This window comes from Saccostrea cucullata, unplaced genomic scaffold (assembly GCF_032062105.1).
Source record: "Saccostrea cucullata isolate Sc308-1 unplaced genomic scaffold, CSIRO_AGI_Scuc_v1 ctg3484, whole genome shotgun sequence".
NCBI classification, from domain to species: Eukaryota; Metazoa; Mollusca; class Bivalvia; order Ostreida; family Ostreidae; genus Saccostrea; species Saccostrea cuccullata.
Genome location: NW_026940267.1, coordinates 35,536 through 58,435, shown reverse-complemented (window position 1 = coordinate 58,435; position 22,900 = coordinate 35,536). Strand labels below are relative to the sequence as shown.

The window sequence follows — 22,900 nt, the reverse complement described above, 5'->3', positions numbered from 1 at the left end:
TCTACAACGAGGTTAATTGGTAGTTTTTAAACATGCGAGAATAAATACGACACCTTTTGAATAGTTTAAATAGTTCAGACATATTTTAATTATAAGGAATATTGCATTATCTTTGATTTTTTTTAGATCCTATCACAGCTAAATTCGGCCAGGTTTGTGAGAATATGTTCTTTTATGGCAAGAGAATGGGCTGGTCTTAGTACAATAGAGGGATAATCGTGTCCGAGAAGACCTTATATGGCTATTGTTATTTTTTGGCACATGTTCATTGTCCAATCCGATGACAGAACAAGAAACTATTCTAGTTTACTATGTTTACATTTGATCACAGACACGTAGTTTAGGTCAATTTTCCTACTTTTATAATTGTCAGCCACGGCTGTTTATAATTAATAATACGCATAAATTTTCAGCATTTACGGTTTTTAGGACAAGAAATGCACACGAAACTTGTATTAACTGATACTGGGGAATACGTATAGTTCTAGCGAATTGCTCACCACACACGGTACAAAACTTTAAACTACCGGGTAATGTATATTTCTCAATTGTTTTTAACTGTATTTAAATACTGTGATCTCAGAAAAATTGTACATATGTAGATTTGTGTCTTATATGTGACCCAAATGCATAAAAAATATCAGAAAGCTGTAAAATTCCAAGCATGTTTCCATAGTATTTTTGGTACTCACTCGTAACGAATTTCATTTAGCTAATTGGTCAGTCAAAAGTATCGTCAGTATCGATTAGCATATGAGTTCATTCTTACGTCAAAAAATCTTGTTCTGTCGATCTGTTCATTATGGGAAAGGCCAGCTAGATTTTACATTTTTTTTAAATATAGCATGTGAGCACAGTCAACATGGTCAAGTACAATTTTCTCCTTTCACATATTGGTAGATTTCAGTAAAATACAGTAACTAGCCAAAGGAGAAAATTGTGCCTACCCGCGGCTGGGTTAAATTACTAGGGAATTAGATGTAAACATGATACCCCTACCCCAATAAAAGATCTTAATCTTTCAAATCACTTTTCTATTTTTGTTAAAAATGGTTTTCTATAAAGATACACATATCAGTGATTAGTTAAACATAATGATTTGAGTAAATTTACACATTTAATTTTTTGTCAATTTACCGGGGGCCACAAGTCACCAATAACAATATTAATGAAAATGTTTTCTGTATCCTTTTTTTTTGTTTCTGCTATTTTTCTCATTTCTATTTCTTTATCAGTTTATTCTTCATAATAAATATGATAACACAAGGAATGATATTTTCAAATCACAGGAAAACATTGAATTAGATAATGTAGTTAGCTTTGCATTGTATCAAGTCTAACAAATTGGAAAATTACTTTTGTTACATGTAAATGTATTGTTAAAACCATTGCAGAAGTTTCAATTATCGATAAAAATGGGTTTTGTTGTTGACTTTTTTTATATGACGCCATCGTACAATGCCTGTTTTTGGCATAGTAAATAGTTCAAAGTAAAGCTTAACAATTAGTTTTTTACGTTATGAAAGAAAAACCTGGAACAACTATGAAATAAATAAATACTTCAAACTGCAAAAATAGTGTGAATTCCATCCTTTTTTGATTTAATTTTTTAATATAACCCCCCCCCCCCCTGAACTTTCAAACATTTGTCTCAAAACAAAATACATGTAAAGATATGGTATAATAAGAGTTTTCTGTATGTTTTTTCAAAAGATATTAATTTCCTTAACAATTTGGTTGCATAATGGGTCTAAGCTACGAAAGCCCAGAAGGCTCATTCGAGATTCAAGTTTAGAAATAAGAGATTCGAAATACGAAATTTGAAATTCGAGTTTCGAAATTCAAAATCCAGACTTATCAATCAAAAGCGGGTTCAACATTTGATTACTACCATTTATTATGTTTTTACTAACAAGAAATCGTTTAATTAAAAAACACAACAATGTTAAAAAAGTTTTCTTTTAAATGAACTTTTAGTTGGTCATGTGATCAAATCCTGTGAAGCCCGAATTCGAAGGGCTTCTCAGTAGGATATGATCGCGTATCGGAAGGAATATATAGGAATATCAGGTTAAAAAGTAAGTGCTGTTTTAGGTTAATTAGGGTATTCAAAACCTTACATTTTACATCGAAAGAAGTCTTCTTGTGATTGAAAAATATCCATATTGTTTATTATTTTATCTTTTTCATCGTTTTTAACACAGAAATATTGAATTATATTCCGAAACAAGTTGCACAGTGACAGAAATGTGTAGACAAAATATCATCTCGTTCTGTAATTCGGCCGCGCTATGACCTCTGACCCCCTAATAACATTCACACAGAATTGAACATATTTTTTCTTCAATAGGTTCATCTAAGAAAGATATTTGCAAATGTAAGTATTAAAACTTGAAAGGCAACGTAGTATCGATAAATAAAAATCGCGTTCGTTTTCCTCATAGAGGAAATATATATACATTTACTTATCTTGGTCTTAGGTTTTGATTTCTTGAATTGATTAAAAAATCATTTATACAATACAGATTGGCAATATGGAATAAAATAAAATAAATGCAGAATTATTTTTCATCTGATATCAAATAGAAGATGAGTTTTTAAAAATACGCACACTTACTCTTGATTCCCGCCTACATTTTGCAGCCATATAAATAAATATAAATGGCCATTTGGCCAACATTTCTTTCTTCAATACAAAGAATATTTCAATAAAAATTGATGAATTGTCGTGATACCAGGGATAAATAATAAATTATCTATAATTCTAGCTCTTAAAAGGGGGGGGGGAGGTAGACGATAATTTCCCATTGAAATCGGACTTTTATGCATCACCATACTTTGAAATAGTCTTGGATGTGATTAAATGTTCCTTATATATTTTCTTCTGATTTGGCAAATAAATAAAACAAATATATTGATAAAATATAATGTTTCAATCGCTTTGAAATTGGCATTGAAAATAAACATTTTTGTCGTTTTTTGTTAATAAATATATCCTCCCGTGATATATAAAATTTTTGAAATAACATTCCATATTACCCGTAAAAAGGAATTTTTGTGTTACGGGTGGGGACGGATGTTTTAAAAATATCTTTCGTTTTTCATTGATTTTTACATTGAAAATTGACTTGGAGGTAGGTGGGAGAAAAATTCTATCGTTCGCAGTTCTTTGCTGCAGAACCAATATGTACCCAACGTTGAAGAAATTAACAATATTACATCGACAGTGATATTACAATGAAGCGCATTGAAGTGGTAAAATTTTCTGTTTGGATGGAACGTTTTGAGCTATCTTTAGACACACCCAGTTCTAAAGAAAGGAAAAATCGGTCAAATGATTCAATCGAATACCTGTATAACAGGTATTTTATAAATATAATAGCCAATGAAATTGACGGTCTACATAAACACCGATTAAGCACGTGTTCGACTGATACATGTGCTATGCTAACTCCAATAAACATGATAAAATCATAATTATGTACAAATTCGATGCAATGCGTGTTTTACATAAGGCGGGAACTCTATACATAGCTCTTTCCTATTTAAAAATCTTCATTTCAGTGTAACTCATGTTGCTTGTCGCGGAAAGTGTAGTGTCCTAAAACATTACGACGAATATTCCTTTCTCGTTTCTAAAGAAATGGGCGTGTCATTATGTTATAATTGACGTTCAAAACATGACTCAGAACGTTTCGTCCAAAGGGAAAATTTTACCACTTCAGTGCGCTTCATTGTATGAATGAAGATATTTATAATCCAAAAGAAAAAACTATAGATTAAGCGAAAAGACATACGAATTTCTAGCTAATGAACCCCCTCCCCTTTTTTCAAACGAGATGCGTGGGGACAGGCGAAGATGCGAGTCAAATGTTTTTTGTTTTTTTGTTTTTAATAATTTTGATATGTTTGGTATGAAACTAGGAATAAAATGGTTTGCCTAAATATTTTAAGCAAAAGAAAGTCAAATAAAAGCGGTATGTTATTACTTAATTAACAGCATCGCCTCATACAAAAACATAAAGTTAACGTGTGTTGGACGTAATATTTCATGATTGGATAAGACAATCGCATCGGAATGAGAAAAGCTTATAAGGTGTCAGTCAAGTTAATTAGCAATTGTCACGTAGGAAAATGAATAGATGACCTTTCATGGCGTTAAAGAATTTTTTTTTGCTTGTCAAGGAATAATTGGTGGCTGAAAGTGAAACAAATATAGCTCCCCCCCCCACTAAAATGGTTCCTACGGGCCTGCCGTTCTCGCGTAAAAATATACTAGTATTCATCCGGTTTCAGTTTCAAATAGATTTTGTCACGATTTTAATGGAACTGTAATTCCGCATAGAAACTTCAAGCACCGTTTAGTGTGAATATATAAAGAAGAGACAAGAACAGCACAATTCACCATCCCTTTGATTAAATTATACAATATACATCTTTTTTAGAGATCATAGTAGCGGTCCTTGAAAGAAATATACAAATGTTGTGTTCAAGTGAAACAGGGTATAGGTGCCACAGAATAAAAAAAAAAGTTAACGTGCTGTGCAGAAATATTTGTAACCGATTTTTATTGTGGTTTACTTTTTAAAAAAGAAAGAAATTAAAAGAAGGTTTCAATTTGAGATATAAATTCATTGAAAGTTTCAATTTAAGGTACGGTATATAAACCATTCATAAGACAATCCTTTATTTGCCTCTTTACTATGTTTCTACTCCATAACGAAGACAGGCGAAGAAAATAAATTGCATAAACAATAAAAACTTAAGCTTTATACATGTACATATTTGATAAAATATTCAAAAAAGTAAAAATTTTAAATTCCCCTTCCATGGATGTAGCGAATGTATATTTTTTAATTCGTGAATTTTTATGAACGGAATAAACGTTTTTAAAAACAAGTTTACATATCTGAAATATGGCCTATCTGAATTTATTTCTCAACTGAATTTTTTAGTGATACAGTTATCCTATCGTTACAGTTATAGGGAATACAGTTACGTGTGTGTGTGTGTTGGTGAGTGAATGCTGACTCATAAACATTTTTTTTAATATCGGGATCGATGTGCTTTTTGCGAGGGGGTTCCCCTTTTGGTCCTAGATTCTGTCTAGACCCACATCCCCATTTTACGAAATAACTAGATCTCCTCTAAAATAGTATGAAAATAGTAATACCATACGAAATCCCCAAGGAATAGTTACATACTAGTCGCGTGGAAGAAAAAAATTAAATAGTTTCTCAAATTTATAATTCTCAAAACGATAGAAGTTCTTTAAATTACATGTAATTTTAAGAATTTTTCAAAATTGACTAAGACGCAGGCGACGTCCTACGTTTTCTAGCGAGTAACGTCAAAGTTTTTCTGGAGCGCCTCACTAAAATGCTCATAAAAAACTGAAAAAATGATATATTTTCAAAATGCATGTATATTTGCATTCAGAAAGAGTTGGGCTATCAAAATTTACCAAAAAGTCAAATTGGCGAAAATTCGAAAGAAGTTTTTCTTTTTGTTTTACAGTACAATTTGGAAAATTTAAATCGAGTCACTGGCTTTATTGACGAGGTATTATGCTGACATATTTATGTCATTTAGGATACTGTTCAGAGAACTGTAGGAATTTAAACTCAGTAAGAAGTGCTTAAAAGAGGAATTGCTGAATTTTAAATGGTCATAGATAATTCTTTAATCGAATCACGAAAACTAGCTTTGACATATATGCATATAAATAAAATCTTCAAACTGAATAATCAAATTGAAAAAAAAAAGTAAAGAAGAGTTTTAATGATACTTATTATTATTGAACGAAGCACACAATTCATTTCTCGTTTCTCCGATAATGTAGAGATATAAAGAAGAAACACGCGTAGCCACCTTTCAATGAGCATGTTTTAACGTATGTGATATTTTAAATCAAATCACTACCATAACTGATGAAATATTTAGTTCATATATTTATATTTTTTAGGATACTATTCGGAATATTGTGGGAATCAAAACTTAACATGAAAACCTTAAACGAGGAATGTCTGAATTTTAAACAGTGATAAAATAAATATTTAATCGATTCACATTCAGTTAGAACTTCTATATATACTTACAGAGTCCGTAGATGTGACAGACCATTAAATGCATTCTCCTGTATTGTGGTTATGCTGCTGCTACGTAGGTCTCTAGTGTAAATGTAGACAAAAAATACACAGGTAATTACTGGATAACTAGACAAACACTGGATAAAATAATAAATATATACATGTACCTAGAGAGAGAGACAGAACTATTTTGACTCTATACATTTTGAAAAGTTCTATACTTACAGACGCAGTAGGCTTGAAAGACCACTAAATACATTCTCCCGTATTGTGACTAAGTTGTTGCTGTATAGGTGTCTAGTGTACATATAGACAAAAGCACAGGTAATAGCTGGCTATCTAGACAAACACTGGATAAAATATTCAATATCTACCTGCAGAGAAACAGCCTTTTTTTGACTCTATACATTTTTAAAAAGTTCAGATTTGTTTGCTATATTTCCAATTTAGGTTCTTTTCAAACGAAAATCTTGGTGTGACTGAAAAGACTGAAATATAAGAATTGTGAATTTAATTTCCAATAATATTTACAACTAGATACGATCTCGTTGCGAGCAACGAGAGGTCTTCCGTCCGATTCCGAAAAAAAAACCCCGAAAATTTGAGCTGTAAAAGTGAAAAAAAATATTGCGCACAAGGGGGATTGAATCCAAGTCGCGAGCATGAAAATCCAATTCGCTAAATATTACGCTATTTGGACCTCTGCTCTTAATATTCTTGTTTATACCTCTGTATAACAGTGCTTTTGTCTTAGAATTATGAAAGGCTAGTTACTATTCATAATTTCGCGCCAAACGCCACGAGTTACACTTCGCGCCTTTTCTTTGGAATGTTCTATTTAATAGCTGTGAAAGCTTCAATGAAATAAAAAAAACATTCATGTAGCCTAAACTTCGACGATTAGAAAGTATATTTAACACATTTTACAATGCCATATAGTATGTAAGCTAGTAACACTAAAGCAGTGAAACGGCTATGAATTTTATTTTTTTTTTTTTAAATTTCTTGTTTATCGCCAAAGTAAACTATCCCGAATTTTTAAACATTCATAATGAGGTTGAAATGTATCGCCGAAAAACATGGCTCCCCTTACGACGATCAAGGAATTGGATACCATTTCTGCTGAAAAACTTGAATAAGATCTTTGAGACAATAATGTTAATATAAACTCCATGAAGCAATCTTTAAAAAAGAAATGGTTATCTTATTTTGTCTTTTCTATTAGTTAAATATGGCACAAATGTGCATGGGAAAAAAGTGGGTAAGTTTTATACTTACTGTATTCATTGATATTCTTTCTTGAAAAACTTACTTATAACAATTATTAAAAATCTGTTTTTCCGTTGTGCAAATTAGAAGATATTAGGTATTGAATTTCATTTGCACATTTAGTCTTTTCTTTTTCTACTTTGAGAACCAGCCAAAACCAATTATAGAATACGTTTAGGAAGAACTTCGTTTGACACAGAATTGCAACGTAACTACGACGTGACAATCCAAGTATTCCTTTACATTTCATTTGTCCTTATGTTACTTTCGTTCAAGCAAACGCTCGGCTGCCTCAGTAAACCCCTATTGCGAAATGTCGGAGTTGACAGAGAGAGCGGCCATCTTGGATCCGTTTCAGATTTTAAAATACTAATATCTACAGTTAAGCTTTATCAATATTCAAACAAATTTTATAGTTAGCATTATAAAAAAGGTTTCTATTAACATACCAAAAATAAATGAAAAAAATTGAAAAACAAAAAAAGTTGAAAAATTGGACTTTTTAAATTGGCTTCCGGTAGCGACCAGAAGTAATGACGATGGACGACAAGTGGCGTCCTGGATAGTATTTATCATCATCTATAATCTCTGAAAGTTTCAGCCTGATATCTTTTACCGTTTATGAGAAAATCTGTGGACAAAATGTCATTTTAAAAATCAGAAAAAGGTCTGTAACTTGGCACCGGAAGCGATTTTCCAAAAAATCTCTCAGATGTATCAAATCCATTAAACAACACATCTGTCCTGAAAATTTCATGTAATTCCATCCAGTAGTCTTTGAGAAATTGCGTCAGAAAAATAATAATAATAATAATAATAAGAAACAATAGAATCGCTATAAGGTCTTCCGTTAAGACGGAAGACCTTAATAATGTTATCTGTATGACTTTTGTTTCCTGCGCCTTTTCTGAAATCTGTTTTCTTATCAGTTTATTCTGCATTACGAATTTGCTTACATAAAGTATTACCTTTTATATTAATACAAATACAGTTGAATTAAATAATGTAGTTCAAGTTTTGCATTGCATCTAGTCTTACTTTTCTGTAGTTTACCTTAAATTTGATTGTTAAATCCATTTATCAGGATAAAACAAAACTTTCCATTACCGATAAAAATGACTTATTGATGATTATTTCATGACGTCATCATTTAAGGCATATTTTTGAGATTGTAAGAACTCCAGGGAAAGGCTTACCAATTATTTATTTTATTTAATTAAGAAAAGCTTGGAATTACTAACTTTGACATAAGTACATGCAAATAAATACTTCAAAATAAATAATTAGATTGAACGAAGATTCTAAATGATAAATATTGTTATTGAAATAAGCACAGAATTCATTTTTCACTTCTCCAATTGCAACAATGCATCGATATCAAAGAAGAAATATGTGTTGCCGTCTTTCCATGTGAATCGTGGATTTAAAATCAGACTACGTCTACCTATTTATCTCTCTACAGGAATCGCAATAACAAGCAAATACATTTACGTAAAGTGTTTTAACGAGTGTAACATTTTAAAATCAAATTACTACGGAAAATGATGAAGTATTCTGTTTACATATCTATGTTTTTAGATACTGTTTAAAATATTATAGGAAGCAAAACTTAACATGAAGAACTCAAACTTAACATGAAGACCTTCAAACAAGGAATTTCTGAATGTTAAAAAGTATTAATTTAAAAATAATTCTTAAATCGATTTAAATTAAATCAGAACTTTGATACTTACAGAATTGGTAGACTTGACAGACCACTAAATGCATTCTCCAGTATTGTGGTTATGCTGTTGCCCGAAAGGTCTCTAGTGTAAAAGTAGAGGGGAAAAAACACAGGTTATTATACAAATATGGACTCAATGTAGGTCAATATGCATTTATAATGACCCAGGATGACAGATATTGACCGAAGATACATGTAGTATATCGACCGAGGGCGCTAGCCCAAGGTCGATATACTTCATGTATCTGAGGTCAATATCTGTCATCGTGGGTCATTATAAATGCATATTGACCGTGCATTGAGTCCATATTTATTATATTATATAAATAATAATTTCCCAAATTTATTAGTGCATTGTATATCATCCTATTATTTACAGAGATAGTATTAACCATAAATAAGTTGAATGTAAATGTTTCAGAATTCATTCAATATTACTCAGAGGAAATTGTTTTGGCAATAAATTTACCATATCATAATAATGACGCAAGATATCTATCTCCGAATAACACAGAGTACCCCCTCCCCCAGATTGAGAATCGCTCTCTTTTACACTTGCAGACGAAATGCACTGACAAAATATAAATACCTATGTCTTCTAAGAATAGATACAATCTTACATGGTATGTTTGTCTATAGATATTCTTTAGTCTCCGTAATCGCGTAAACAGCGTCAAAACTCTGCTGGCTGAGTGGAAAGGTCGAACTCAACCATGAAATTGTATGTGCTAATTATTCCCGAAAAATATTCACAAATATCCTAGTAATTGTTTTGTATTATCAGTCTCAGAGTTCTTCACTATATGTTTTAAATTTTCCTCACCTACAACTTGCGAACTTCCATGTTTGTCTAAAGCGAAAGTGAAAACGAGGCAGCTCGTGCGAGTCATTATTCGCTTTCAGTGGCCGTTATTAAAAAATAAGTACTTCGTATTGACTAATCAGATTACCGGATTTCACAAAGTTATATAATATAACTGAATAACTAGATAAACACAGGATAAAATATTCAATATCTACCTGGATAGAAACAGCAATATTTTGACTCAAAACATTTTTAAAAGTTTAGATTTATTTTGTTAGATTCCCACTTTTAGGTTCTTTTTCAAGGAAAATCTTAGTGTGGTTGTCATCTTCTTTTATCTCTTTGATAAAAAGAAGGATCAAGGACTTTAACCACACAATAAAAGACGACAAAGACATACACTGAAATATAATAATTGTGGATTTAATTTCTTACAATATTTACAATAATGTTATCTGTGTAATGGACAACCTGTATATTTTATTTCGAATTCCAATTTTGTCCGTAAGTTTTTATTTCTGTATATTCCAAATTTATCCGAATGATACTTTACTATGATGTTAACCAAAAATGCACGAGCGCCATATTCAGTGTAAAGTTGTGTTCTACATGTTCTAACTGAAAGTTATTGAAAGTACCAGACATACATCACATCAATCTATGTCAGACACATTGAAGGATTTCTATGTGAATATAAATAAAGGACATTGAATTGAACCTGTACTGTCGTTGGTACTAGAGAACACTACAACATTGACGTGATTCCATGGACGGTCCAGGTTATGAGCATAATGCCTGCTACAGAAGAAGCAAAACCGGGAACACGAAACAGAAAATGAACTGACAAAGGAAGAGTATATAAACATGAACAGTACAATAAAATATTCAGAACACTAAGGTTAACAAGTGGTGTGATTAGACAGCTTTTTTCTGATAATGAATCTCCAGAAACAGTAAGAAAAAAGTATGCTACTTGACTTGAGGATTATGAACATTTTCTTGTGATATTTGATGAACTTGTATCTCAATTTACTGACAAGAATGAGAAAGAAGAGTTCCTTAAGGCTCATTATGACTATGATGTGTTCCTCATGAACTTCAAGAAAGAAATAGAAGAGTTCTTTTCCTACCACTAGAGTGTAAAGGAGGAATCACAAGTAGAAGCAACAAAAGAAGCCATCAGAAGCTTGAAGTCCAAGTCTCGCACATCTAAAGCTTCAAGTATATCGTCCAAACGCCTTGAAGAGGAACAAAGAGTAGCAGAGTTGAAAGCTCACAGAGCAGCACTTTCCCATAAGAAGGAACTAGAGTTAGCAAAAGTGAAACTAAAACTTGAAGAAGAAGAGTTGGATTTTAATACAAATATCGCTATTGCGAATGCTAAAACAGAAGTTTTTCAGAAATATGAAAGATATGAGAATGCTGATTTTCGTGATGTTGATTCTTACATTGATATTGTGAATCCTAGAATATTAGCGCCAAAACCAACGCCAAAAACGCCTTTGTTTCATAGTGACTTTGCGTCAGTACTTGTTTGAGAGGCCTTTGGATCCGAACGCAGAGACATTCACACCCAAGCGTGAAGAAATCCTCCACTTGACCTTCATTGCCTTGATATCAAAACAAAACCACAGATCTCTGAATCAGACGCTATACAGTGTGTCGTACAATATCTCCGAAAACCGGTACCAGAGATAAGGAAATTTGGAGGTAATCAATTAGAGTATAGACGTTTCATTAGACAATTCAATACTAAAGTAGTAACGAATACGAAAGACAATGATGAAAGAATGAATTATCTGGAACAAATGACTTTCGGAGAAGCAAACAGAGTAGTGTCTGGATTTAGTCATATGTCGGGAGACAGAGCCTACACAGCAGCAATGAATCAACTTGAAGAGCGGTACGGAGGTAATCGCAACAGCATTCATAAAGAAGGCGTTAGACTGGCCAGTAGTGAAGGATGCAAAGATGCTAGATGAGTTCTCCTTGTTCCTGGTGGAGTGTCAGAATGCAGCTGAAAGCATCGATAGTGTTTCTGTATTAGACTATTCAGATAATATAAAGAGACTTATGACAAAACTTCTTGTGTATATGCATGATATGTGGAGAAATATTGTGCTGAAAACTAAGGAAGTTTAAGGACTTTGTTAGTTTTGTGAAAACAGAAACTAAGAAATCGAACGATCCCACGTATGGTAACGTATCTATTGGTGGAAATTCTAGGAATCAGGATCGTAACCAGAAGAGAGCTGTCGCGTCTACTGATGTCACAAGTGAAGTACATGTACAAGACTTTAAAGTACGAGAACAGAAATTTGAATTCTGTGAAAGTAGTACCCATGCACTGAATGACTGCAAGAAGTTTGTAACCAAAGGACTTCAAGATAGATACAACTTCCTGCGAAATAATGGACAGTGTTATGGATGTCTTAGGAAAGGCCACATTACTAAAAAATGTAAAGCTAGACTTCAGTGTTCCATATGCAGCAGACGTCACCCTACGATCCTACATGACCCTGCAAAATGTGTAGCAAAACCTACAGATGAAGAAAACATTAATCCCGCGTCAACAGATGTCAAAACTACATGCAAGATCTCTAAACCTCAGATCAGTGCCTTTAGTGATAAAGGGGCCGGAGAAACAACCTGTGCTATGGCGATTATTCCAGTGAGAGTAAAACTGAAAAATAAACCATATAGCATAGAAACTTATGCATTCTTTGACTCTGGCAGCAGTGTGTCATTTTGTACAGAAAACATAATGCATAGACTTGGAGCAATTGGCAAGAAGAAACAAATCACCATAAAAACAAATGGGGGATTCCCAGAAACTAAACACGTACGTCGTCAGTGGGCTGCAAGTATGTGGACTTTCGATGGAGCATATTATAACTCTACCAAATGTGAACACGAAAGAATGCATGCCCGTATCAAAGGAATGCATTCCAACAAGAATTAAAACAGTGGCCACATCTGTCAACGATTCAAACATCTGAAATTGATGCAAAAATTGAAATTATGATTGGGAATAATGTACCTGATGACTACTCTCCATTCGAGGTAATTGCTGGGCCAAGCGGTTCTCTTCATGCAACGAGGACTAGACTAGGATGGATCGTATGGAATGTCATAAGAGAAAATGCATCATTTGACGTAAACAGAGTGGCTATAGAAGGTGCTCAGGAAAGGGACAGAAACTTAGAAAAAATGGTGAAAGATTCCATAAACTATGACTTTCCCGAACGTCTTGAAGATGATGTGAAAGAAAACTCTTTAGAAGATAAGAGCTTCTTAACTCAAGTTTCAGAATCGATTCACATTCGAGATGGTCATTACTCGATTGGACTTCCGTTTAAGGATCCTTTGATTCAGTTACCCAACAATATCATGCAAAGATTTCAGAGACTTGAGAGTCTGAAGAAGAAACTGATAAGGGATCCAAAGGTTAGAAATGACTATGTGACTTTTATGAACAAACTATTTGAGAAGGGATATGCGGAACCTGTTCCCCAGAGTCAGTTACAAAGAGAGGACGGCAGAGTATGGTACCTACCACACCATGGAGTTTACAATGATAAAAAACAGGGAAAATCAGAGTTGTGTTCGACTGCTCTGCAGTTTATATGGGGATTTCGCTAAACATCCAGTTACTCCAAGGACCCGACCTTACAAATAGTTTACTTGGTGTACTTTTAAGATTTCGTAAGGAGAAAGTTGCTTTTCAAGGAGATATTGAAGCTATGTTCCACCAAGTATTTATCCCTGAACTAGATCGAGACTGTCTAAGATTTCTGTGGTGGAAGGACGGCAATCTGGATGCCAGCCCTGAGCAATACAGAATGAAAGTTCACATCTTTGGAGCCACTTCCTCTACTACTTGCTGTAACTATGCACTACAACAGACAGCTAAAGAATATGGTTCTGACTTTGACCCTACAGTTGTGACCACAGTACTCAGGAACCTGTATGTAGATGACTGTTTGTTTTCGGTTGACACAGAGAAGAAAGCAGCATTACTCATTGAAGATCTGTCTACACTTTGTAGTAAAGGTGGCTTTCGTCTGACAAAATGGATAAGTAACTCCAAACAAGTGTTAAAATCTATTCAAGAAGAAGATCGAGCCAAAGATGTGCAGAAATGGAACCTCGAAGGTGAAAGTGAAACACTCGTAGCACGTGCACTAGGTGTGTACTGGCTTGTTAACAGTGACCGTTTAGGATTCCTAATTAACATTAAAAATCAGCCAACGACCAGAAGAGGAATTCTATCTATAGTGAGTTCAATATTTGATCCTCTTGGTATCGTATCACCTTTCGTGATGACAGCAAAGACACTTCTTCAAAAAATGTGCAAAAATTCAGCTGGATGGGATGAAGAGATTACAGGAAGTCAACTAAAGGACTGGAAAAATTGGTTGACACAAGCAAAAAAACTTGAAAATGTGACACTTGAAAGATGCTACAAACCACAGGACTTCGGGAAGACGACATGTCAGGAGTTGCACTGTTTTGCCGATGCAAGTGAAGTCGGAATTGGAGTTGTGATATATCTACGACTCGTCAGTGAAACTGGAAAAATCCACTGTTCCTTTGTTCTTGGGAAATCGAGGGTGGCACCATCAAAAACAGTGACAATACCGAGGCTTGAGTTGACGGCATCAACTTTAGCAGTGAAATTATGCAAGATAGTCACAAAACAGTTGGATTACCAAATTGATCAAGTTTACTTCTGGACGGATAGCATGTCAGCTCTTCGTTACATAAAGAACACGAAAACTCGCTTTCAAACATTTGTCGCAAATAGGCTTGCCATTGTTCATGCAGCAACTACAGTCAACCAGTGGCACTACGTCAGCTCGAAATTAAATCCAGCGGACTGTGCATCAAGGGGAATACCAGTAGTGAGTAGGTTTCTAGATTCAGCATCATGGTTCAGCGGCCCTGAGTTTTTATGGAAACCAGATGTTTCATGGCCATCTACTGAAATAGCTAGTGACTTGTTAGAAATTGACAGTGCTGAAATTAAGGAGAGTGTCAACACAGCAGTTGAGACAGAAACAGTGGAAGGAATGGAAAGATTATTCCAGCACTTCTCTTCATGGAAGAAGCTGAAAACAGTGACTGGATGGCTACTCTTAGCACGAGAAAACCTCAAAATAATAGTGGAGAGGAAAAGTGAACAGAGATCAAGAATGGTATCAGAGGGATTTACAGAAGAGAAAATACAAGAAATGGAAATGAAGAAGAAGCATGACAGATTGAACAAGATGTGTTTGTGAAACACAATGCGCCCGGCGGCAACAAAAATCGAAAAAGCTATTTTTAGCATACAAGCATAGGTAACATTCAAGGTCACAAGGTCATTGACCTTGGTGTCATTTGAAAGAACTAGATGAGTGAATTATGCACACCAAATATGAAGTCTCTATCTTTTATGGTTCAAAAATTATGGTGATAGGTACGAAAAAGCTATTTTTAGCATATATGTCATAGTCAAGGTCACTGGGTCATTGACCTTGGTGTCATTTGAAAGAACTTTATTAGTGTAGTAAGCACACTAAATATGAAGTCTCTATCTTTCATGGTTCAAAAGTTATGGCGAAGGTTAAAGTTTGCAGACAGAAAAGCTATTTTTAGCATATAGGTCACATTCAAGGTCACAAGGTCATCAATATTGGTGTCATTTGAAAGCACCTTATTAGTGAAGTATGCATACCAAATATGAAGTTTCTACCTTTCATGGCTCAAAAGTTATGGCGAAGGTTAAAGTTTGGGGACAAACAAACAAACAAACAAACAGACAGACAGACAGACAGGACAAAAACAATATACGCCTCGGATCTATCGATCTGGGCGCATAAAAATACTAAACAAATTGAAAGACCTTCATTAAATGTAGACATTCTTGACAGAGCAGAATCAAACATTTTGAAGTATGTGCAGATGAAGTATTTTGCCCAAGAATTTAAAGACTTGAATTCAAGTGAAAATGGAGTTGTGAAAAGGTGATCAAAACTAGCCAAGTTAGACCCAATTGTTCACAATGGAGTTCTACGTGTAGGCGGTAGACTTAAGAAATTGGATACAACTCTAAACAGTAAACATCAAATAATTATTCCTAAAGAGTCTGTATTAGCCAGATTGATAGCAGAGGAAGCACATAAATCTGTCGGACACTTGGGGAAAAATTCAACGCTGGCACGTATCCGTGAGAAATATTGGATTCTTGGTGTGTCATCAATTGTGAAGTCAATCATTTCCAGATGCGTTATATGCAGAAAATATCAGGCACCTGCTTTGAAACAGAAAATGGCGGACCTTCCCAGAGAGAGACTTAAAGCTGATGACCCCGCCCCCCCCCCTTTACTCGAGTGGGAATGGATTATTTTGGTCCGTTTGAGCTTAAAAGAGGAAGAAGCATAGTAAAACGATACGGTGTCATATTTACTTGCCTATCTTCTCGAGCTGTACATTTAGAGGTTGCCTTTCCTTGGATACAGACTCCTGTATTGATGCCATTCGAAGGCTTATTGCACGACGAGGAAAACCAACTTATATACTGTCTGATAATGGAACAAATCTGGTAGGAGCAGAACGTGAGCTAAGAACAGCACTGAATTCCTGGAATATGAACAAAATTTCTAGTCAATTATTACAGTCAGGAATTGGATGGAGCTTTAATCAACCAGCTGCGTCTCACTTCGGAGGAGTATGGGAACGCCTCATTAGGATAGTCAGGAAAATCATGTATTCTGTTCTGCATGAACAAACGATTCATTTGGATGATTAGGGACTGTTAACCTTGTTTTGTGAAATTGAAGCCATCATGAATGGACGACCTCTTACAGAAGCTTCAGATGACCCAAATGAACTTTGTGCACTAACGCCAAATCATATACTACTCATGCGATCAGGAGAGAGTTTTCCACCTGGCATCGGACAATTACGCAAAACGTCGATGGAAACAGATACAGTATTTGGCATATGTGTTTTGGACGCGTTGGATCAGAGAATATGTACCCCTTCTCTAACAGAGGCAGAAGTGGCTGAAGCAGGAAAGAAACTTACAAGAAGGTGATTTAGTTCTCATCGTGGAAAACACTCCAAGAAACACATGGAATCTCGGCAGAGTGCTTGAAGTGATAAAGGACAAGTATGCTGTTGTGCGCGTTGCAAAGATAAAGACAGTGTCTTCCATTCTCACGCGACCAGTCACAAAACTTTGTCTTCTTTTGGAAACAGATTGTGAAAAAGAGAAAACAAATCAGCGAACCTTCGTGCAGTGAAACGTATAGTGATTGAACTCATTTTAGATGATTGTTTTGTCCATTTTTGATTTATTGAGAAATATGTTTTTGTAAAAACACATTTAGGGGCCGGAGTAATGGACAACCTGTATATTTTATTTCGAATTCCAATTTTGTCCGTAAGTTTTTATTTCTGTATATTCCAAATTTATCCGAATGATACTTTACTATGATGTTAACCAAAAATGCACGAGCGCCATATTCAGTGTAAAGTTGTGTTCTACATGTTCTAACTGAAAGTTATTGAAAATACCAGACATACATCACGTCAATCTATGTCAGACACATTGAAGGATTTCTATGTGAAAATAAATAAAGGACATTGAATTGAACCTGTACTGTCGTTGGTACTAGAGAACACTACAATCTGTATGCCTTTTGTTTCTTGTGCCTTTTCTCATATCCATTTTCTTATCAGTTTATTCTGCATTACGAATTTGCTTACATAAAGTATTACCTTTTTGAATAATAAATATACACTGAATTAGATAATGTAGTTCAAGTTTTGCATTTTATCAAGTCTAACTTATTTGGTAGTTTACTTTAACCATAATTGTAATTTAATAAAGAAAAAATTCATTGTTTAACATATTACAAAACTTTCCATAGCCGATAAAAATGACTTGTTGTTGATGATTTGATGATGTCATCGTTCAATGCATGTTTTTGTAAGAACTTCAGGGAAAAGCTGAACAATCATTTTTTATGGTATGAAAAAAAACTTGGAATAACTAACTTTGACATAAATACATTTACGTGAAGTGTTCTAACGTGTGTATTATTTTAAATCCAATCACTACAAAAAATGATGGAGTATTTTGTTAACATATCTCTGTTTTTCAGATACACAATTCAGAATATGTGGGAAACAAAACTTAACACGAAGAACTCAAACGAGGAATTACTGAATAATAAACAGTGATAGAATACTGTATACAGGGTTATTTTCGCCCCGTCTTATTTTCGCCCTTTCACACTTTCAAACATTTATTCTGTATTCTTTGAATTCGCCCCGTTTTAAATTCGCCCAAATGATAGTAGGGCGAAAGGGGCGAAAATTTCCCTGTATACAGTAATTCTTTAATCGATTTAACTTAAGTGAGAACTCTGATACTTACAGAATTGATAGACTTGACAGTCCACTAAATGCATTCTCCTGTATTGTGGTTATGCTGTTGCCAGATAGTTCTCTAGTGTAAATGTAGAGAAATAAGACACAGGTTATAACTGAATAACTAGATAAACACAGGATAAAATATTCAATATCTACCTGGATAGAAGCAGCATTATTTTGACTCTATACATTTTGAAAAGTTCAGAATTGTTTACTAGATTCCCATTTTTAGATTCTTTTGAATGGAAAATCTTAGTGAGTCTGTCAACTTCTTTCATCTCTTAAAGGGTCAAGGACTATACCCACACACAAAAAATCGACAAAGAGAAACACTGAAATATAATAATTGTGGATTTAATTTCTAACAATATTTACGATCATGTTATTTGTATTCCCTTTGATTCCTGTGCCTTTTCTAATTTATATTTTTTATCAGTTTATTCTGCATTGTCAATCTGATAACGAAAACTATGACAGTCTTAAAATAATAATACAAATAATGTACATATAATAAGATAATGTAGTTCAAGTTTTGCATTGTATCAATTCTATCCTATTTTAGTTTACTTTAACACGTCGGGACCACTAGAGTTCTGACGTCAGCATAAATTTGCATGTAAATTAACTATCTGTTTACTTTACACACTGATGAATGAGTTGTAATGCATTTTGGGCTACTGCAAGTATTCAGCTGTGTTGTAAATAGAAGCCAACTTGAATTTTCCGTAAGAAGCTTATTTTCAATTCTTTTCTTAGATTTATTGAAGAAATATTTAAAATGATGTACACTCTTTCATTTTTATGCTCATATTTACAAAATTTGCTTTACGAAGCCTTATTTCAGCTAAATCTGAAAATGTTGAAGGATTCTGTTTACATATCAATGTTTATAAGATATTGTTCAGAATATTGTGGGAATCAAAACTTTACAAGAAGAACTCAAACCAGGAGTTTCTGAATATTAAACAGAGATAAAATAAATCATCTTTAATCGATTTAAATTAAGGGGGCTCTCTACAACGTCACAACATGGCGTACTTCCGTAAAACCGCCATTTTGATCCCAAATGATCAGATTCAAATTCACTTAACACCGATAAATCACTGAGTATAACAAAACATGTGATGTTGTGGATGGAATGTACATTATATCACAACAAGTAATACAGTGTATTGCCCAATACGTATCTTTTTTTTAAAAATGAATTGTTTGTCAATTTATTCAATCTCTACTTATTTAATTATTAAATAATACATTTACAAACTTATTAGAATAAGATTTTTAGGTGAGAAAAAAAACTATATAAAACATGGCTTGTCCATATGCTAAATCATTATTACGTGTCAAAACGCCATACACTCAGAAATTTCTTTTTTCTTCAATAAGCATATATGCTTTCCAGCAAGATGTACCCCGCCCCCCAAAAAAGCAAATTTGATCAGATAAGACATATGTATTATCGACTAGAGGATACTCTGTTCATGATTTGTATACAATCGAATGAATGGTTATACCCGGTGAAATTTCGCATGACCCAAACGTTTGATCAACATTGATTGTCAGCTGTTTACAAGTATGGGAAACGTGCAGGTTTTAGACGAAGTGTGCATTTGGTTATAGGAATTTCTTTTACCGCTTTTGGCCATTTACCATCTTAACTTGTTTTGTTATATCTAGCACAGGATAACACATACAAGTTGGATAAAAACGGTACGTAAATCTACCTTTCTCAATACCAAGAATTTACTAATACATGTCTTTGTCATTGACTGGAAAGTGGAAACGCAATTTGATCTTCTCTTAAACTCATTGAAAAACAATACATATACAATACGAACTCCTTTCTACCTTTCAATGTCCTTGCGTGACATTTGTTTAATACTTGTGCAAGTAGAGTTTATTTGAAGTTTATAAAAAAAAGTATATTTGAGTCCACTCATAAAGCGGATCTCTCACACCTGAATTTTTGTGTTGTTAATAAATTTTTGACAGTTTTTCAATTTTTTTCAATTTCTTTTTTTTCATTGTTTTTACCCTTTGATATTATATATCTTTTCAGATATTGAAAAGGATCCAACCAGCAATTCTCAAGAAAATGCTGTTTTAGTTTTTCTTTTGTCTATTTTTGTAAATTTAAATAAAAATTATGTTGATTTTATTTTTAACTTTGTTGGTTATTATTTCAATATTTTATAACACTAAACTTTGAAGAGAAATTTAAAGCATTGGGCTTTTAAAAATACAGATAGGAGGAATTTTAACAAAATAAATTAAATATTTCAAATATTTCAAAAAATAAATTGAAATACTTCGGATTCTTATTTTATCGGATATGGGGCATATTATTAGAAGCATATGCATGCAACAAAAATCAGTTATACTTTACAGGTGTAGAGAGCCCCCTTAAGTGAGAACATCTATACTTACAGATACCCTAGAGTTGACAGACCATGAAATGCATTTTCCTGTATTGTGGTTATGCTGTTGTTTGATAGGTCTCTAGTGTTAATGTAGAGAAAAAAGACACAGGTTATAACTGTATTACTAGATATACACTGGATAAAATATTCAATACTGCGCCTTTTTTCATATCTATTTTCTTATCAGTTTATCCTGCATTACGAATCTGCTAACATAATGTACGACATTTTTAAATAATAAAAATAAATACATTAAATTAGATAATGTAGTTCAAGTGTTGCATTGTATCAAGTCTAACTTATTTGTAGTTTACTTTAACCGTACTTGTTAAATATATTGTTTAACATATTAAAAACTTTTCCGTCGTCGATAAAAATGACTTTTTGTGGCTTATATGATGACGAAATCGTTCAAGATGCATAATTACTTCAAACTGAATAATTAAAGTGATAAAGTAATTAATGCAAAGTCTTAATGACGCTTCTTATTATGTAAATATGCACACCGTTCATTTCTCATTTCTCCATTCATTTCTCATTTCTCCAATAATGTAGAGATATAAAAGGGGCATCTGTCGCCATCTTTCTATGTGTATTTTGGTATAAAATTATCGTACGACTACATATATATCTTTCAGTAGGAATTCTCATGTTAATAACTACAATTCCTTTAAGTGGTTTTACTTATGTAATATTTTGAATGAAATCACTTCCTTAATTGATAAAGTATTATGTTCCAATATTTATGTCTTTTAGGATACTGTTCAGAATATTGTAGTAACAAAACTTAACAAGAAGAACTCAAACGAGGAATTTCTGAAGTTTAAGCAGTGATAAACAAATTCTTTAATCAATTCACATTCAGAACTTTAATACTTACAGATACCATAGATTTGACAGACCACTAAATGCATTCTCCTGTATTGTGGTTAAGCTGTTGACGGATAGGTATCTAGTGTGTATGAAGAAAAAAAAAGACACTAGATTACTAGATAAACACTGGATAAAATATTCAATATCTAACTGGATAGAAACAGCATTATTTTAACTCTGTATATTTTTAAAAGTTCAGAATTGTTTGCTAGATTCCCATTTTTAGATTCTTTTGAATGGAAAATCTTAGTGTGGATCAAGGACTTTACCCACACAAAAAAGACGACAAAGACAAATACTGATATAATAATTGTAGACTTAATTTCTAACAATATTTACTGTAATGTTATCTGTATGCCCTTATTTTTCTGTGCATTTTTGATACTGTATCTATTTTCTTATCAGTTTATTCTGCATTACAAATTTGCTAACAAAAGGTTTGACATTTGTAAACAATACAAATAATTGAATTAAATACTTTACATGTAGTTCAAGTTTCGCATTCTATCAAGTCTAACTTATTTGTAGTTAACTTGAACCACAATTGTTAAATCCATTGTATAACATAAAGCAAATCTTTCCATTGCCGATAGAAATGATTTTTGTTGTTGATTGATTGATGGTGTCTTCGTTCAATGCATGTTTTTGAGATTGTAAGAACTTCAAGTAACAGATTAACAATTGATTTTTTACATTATGAAGAAAAAGATGATAACTAATCATGAGATAAATAAATACTTCAAACTGAATAACTAAATTGGAAAAGTATAGAGGGGTTCTAAAGATGCTTATCATTATGGAAATAAACACACAATTCACTTCTCATTTCTCCGATAATGTAGAGATTTAAGAGAAGCACGCACGTGTTGCAATCTCTCAATTTGCATCTTGGGTTAAAAATTACCCTACGTCTACATATATACGTGGGTTGTCCCGTAAAATCGTGGACATGTTGTCTAGAGTGAAAAATAAACATCACTGCGTTCTGAAATTTTCACTATTATTTAGTACATATTTTAGTAATATACACAGCAAATTTCAGATAAATATACGCATAAATAAACAAATTATTAGATTTTACACATCATGTATGTATCACATTAGGGCGCATGGATTATAACGTCAAAGTGTCTAAAACAGCGTCACGTTTTATCTTTGCTGAAAATGAAGTTGAATGAGTCCGACTTAAATTTAGGAATTTCATTGATACACATTCTTTAGTCTCCATAAACAGCCGAAGAACCAATTGGCACCCTCATGCGATCTTCTGAAGATTTATTAGTAAGTTACGGACAAT

General features: G+C 33.3%; 1 long non-coding RNA gene across 2 annotated transcripts in view; it reads right to left on the bottom strand.

Moving 5' to 3' along the window:
- The window catches only part of LOC134255050 (uncharacterized), a 68,838-nt gene extending 50,459 nt beyond the window's left edge, over positions 1-18,379 (bottom strand). The window contains exons 1-2 of one of the 2 annotated variants that reach the window (XR_009989439.1): positions 18,315-18,379; positions 6,099-6,170 (exon numbers count right to left, since the gene is read on the bottom strand). This is a non-coding gene — a long non-coding RNA (uncharacterized LOC134255050). Of the gene's footprint in view, positions 1-6,098; positions 6,171-9,091; positions 9,162-18,314 lie in introns of those variants that run through there. The other variant, XR_009989440.1, reaches the window with a different exon arrangement.
- Positions 18,380-22,900: the final 4,521 nt, after the last annotated feature.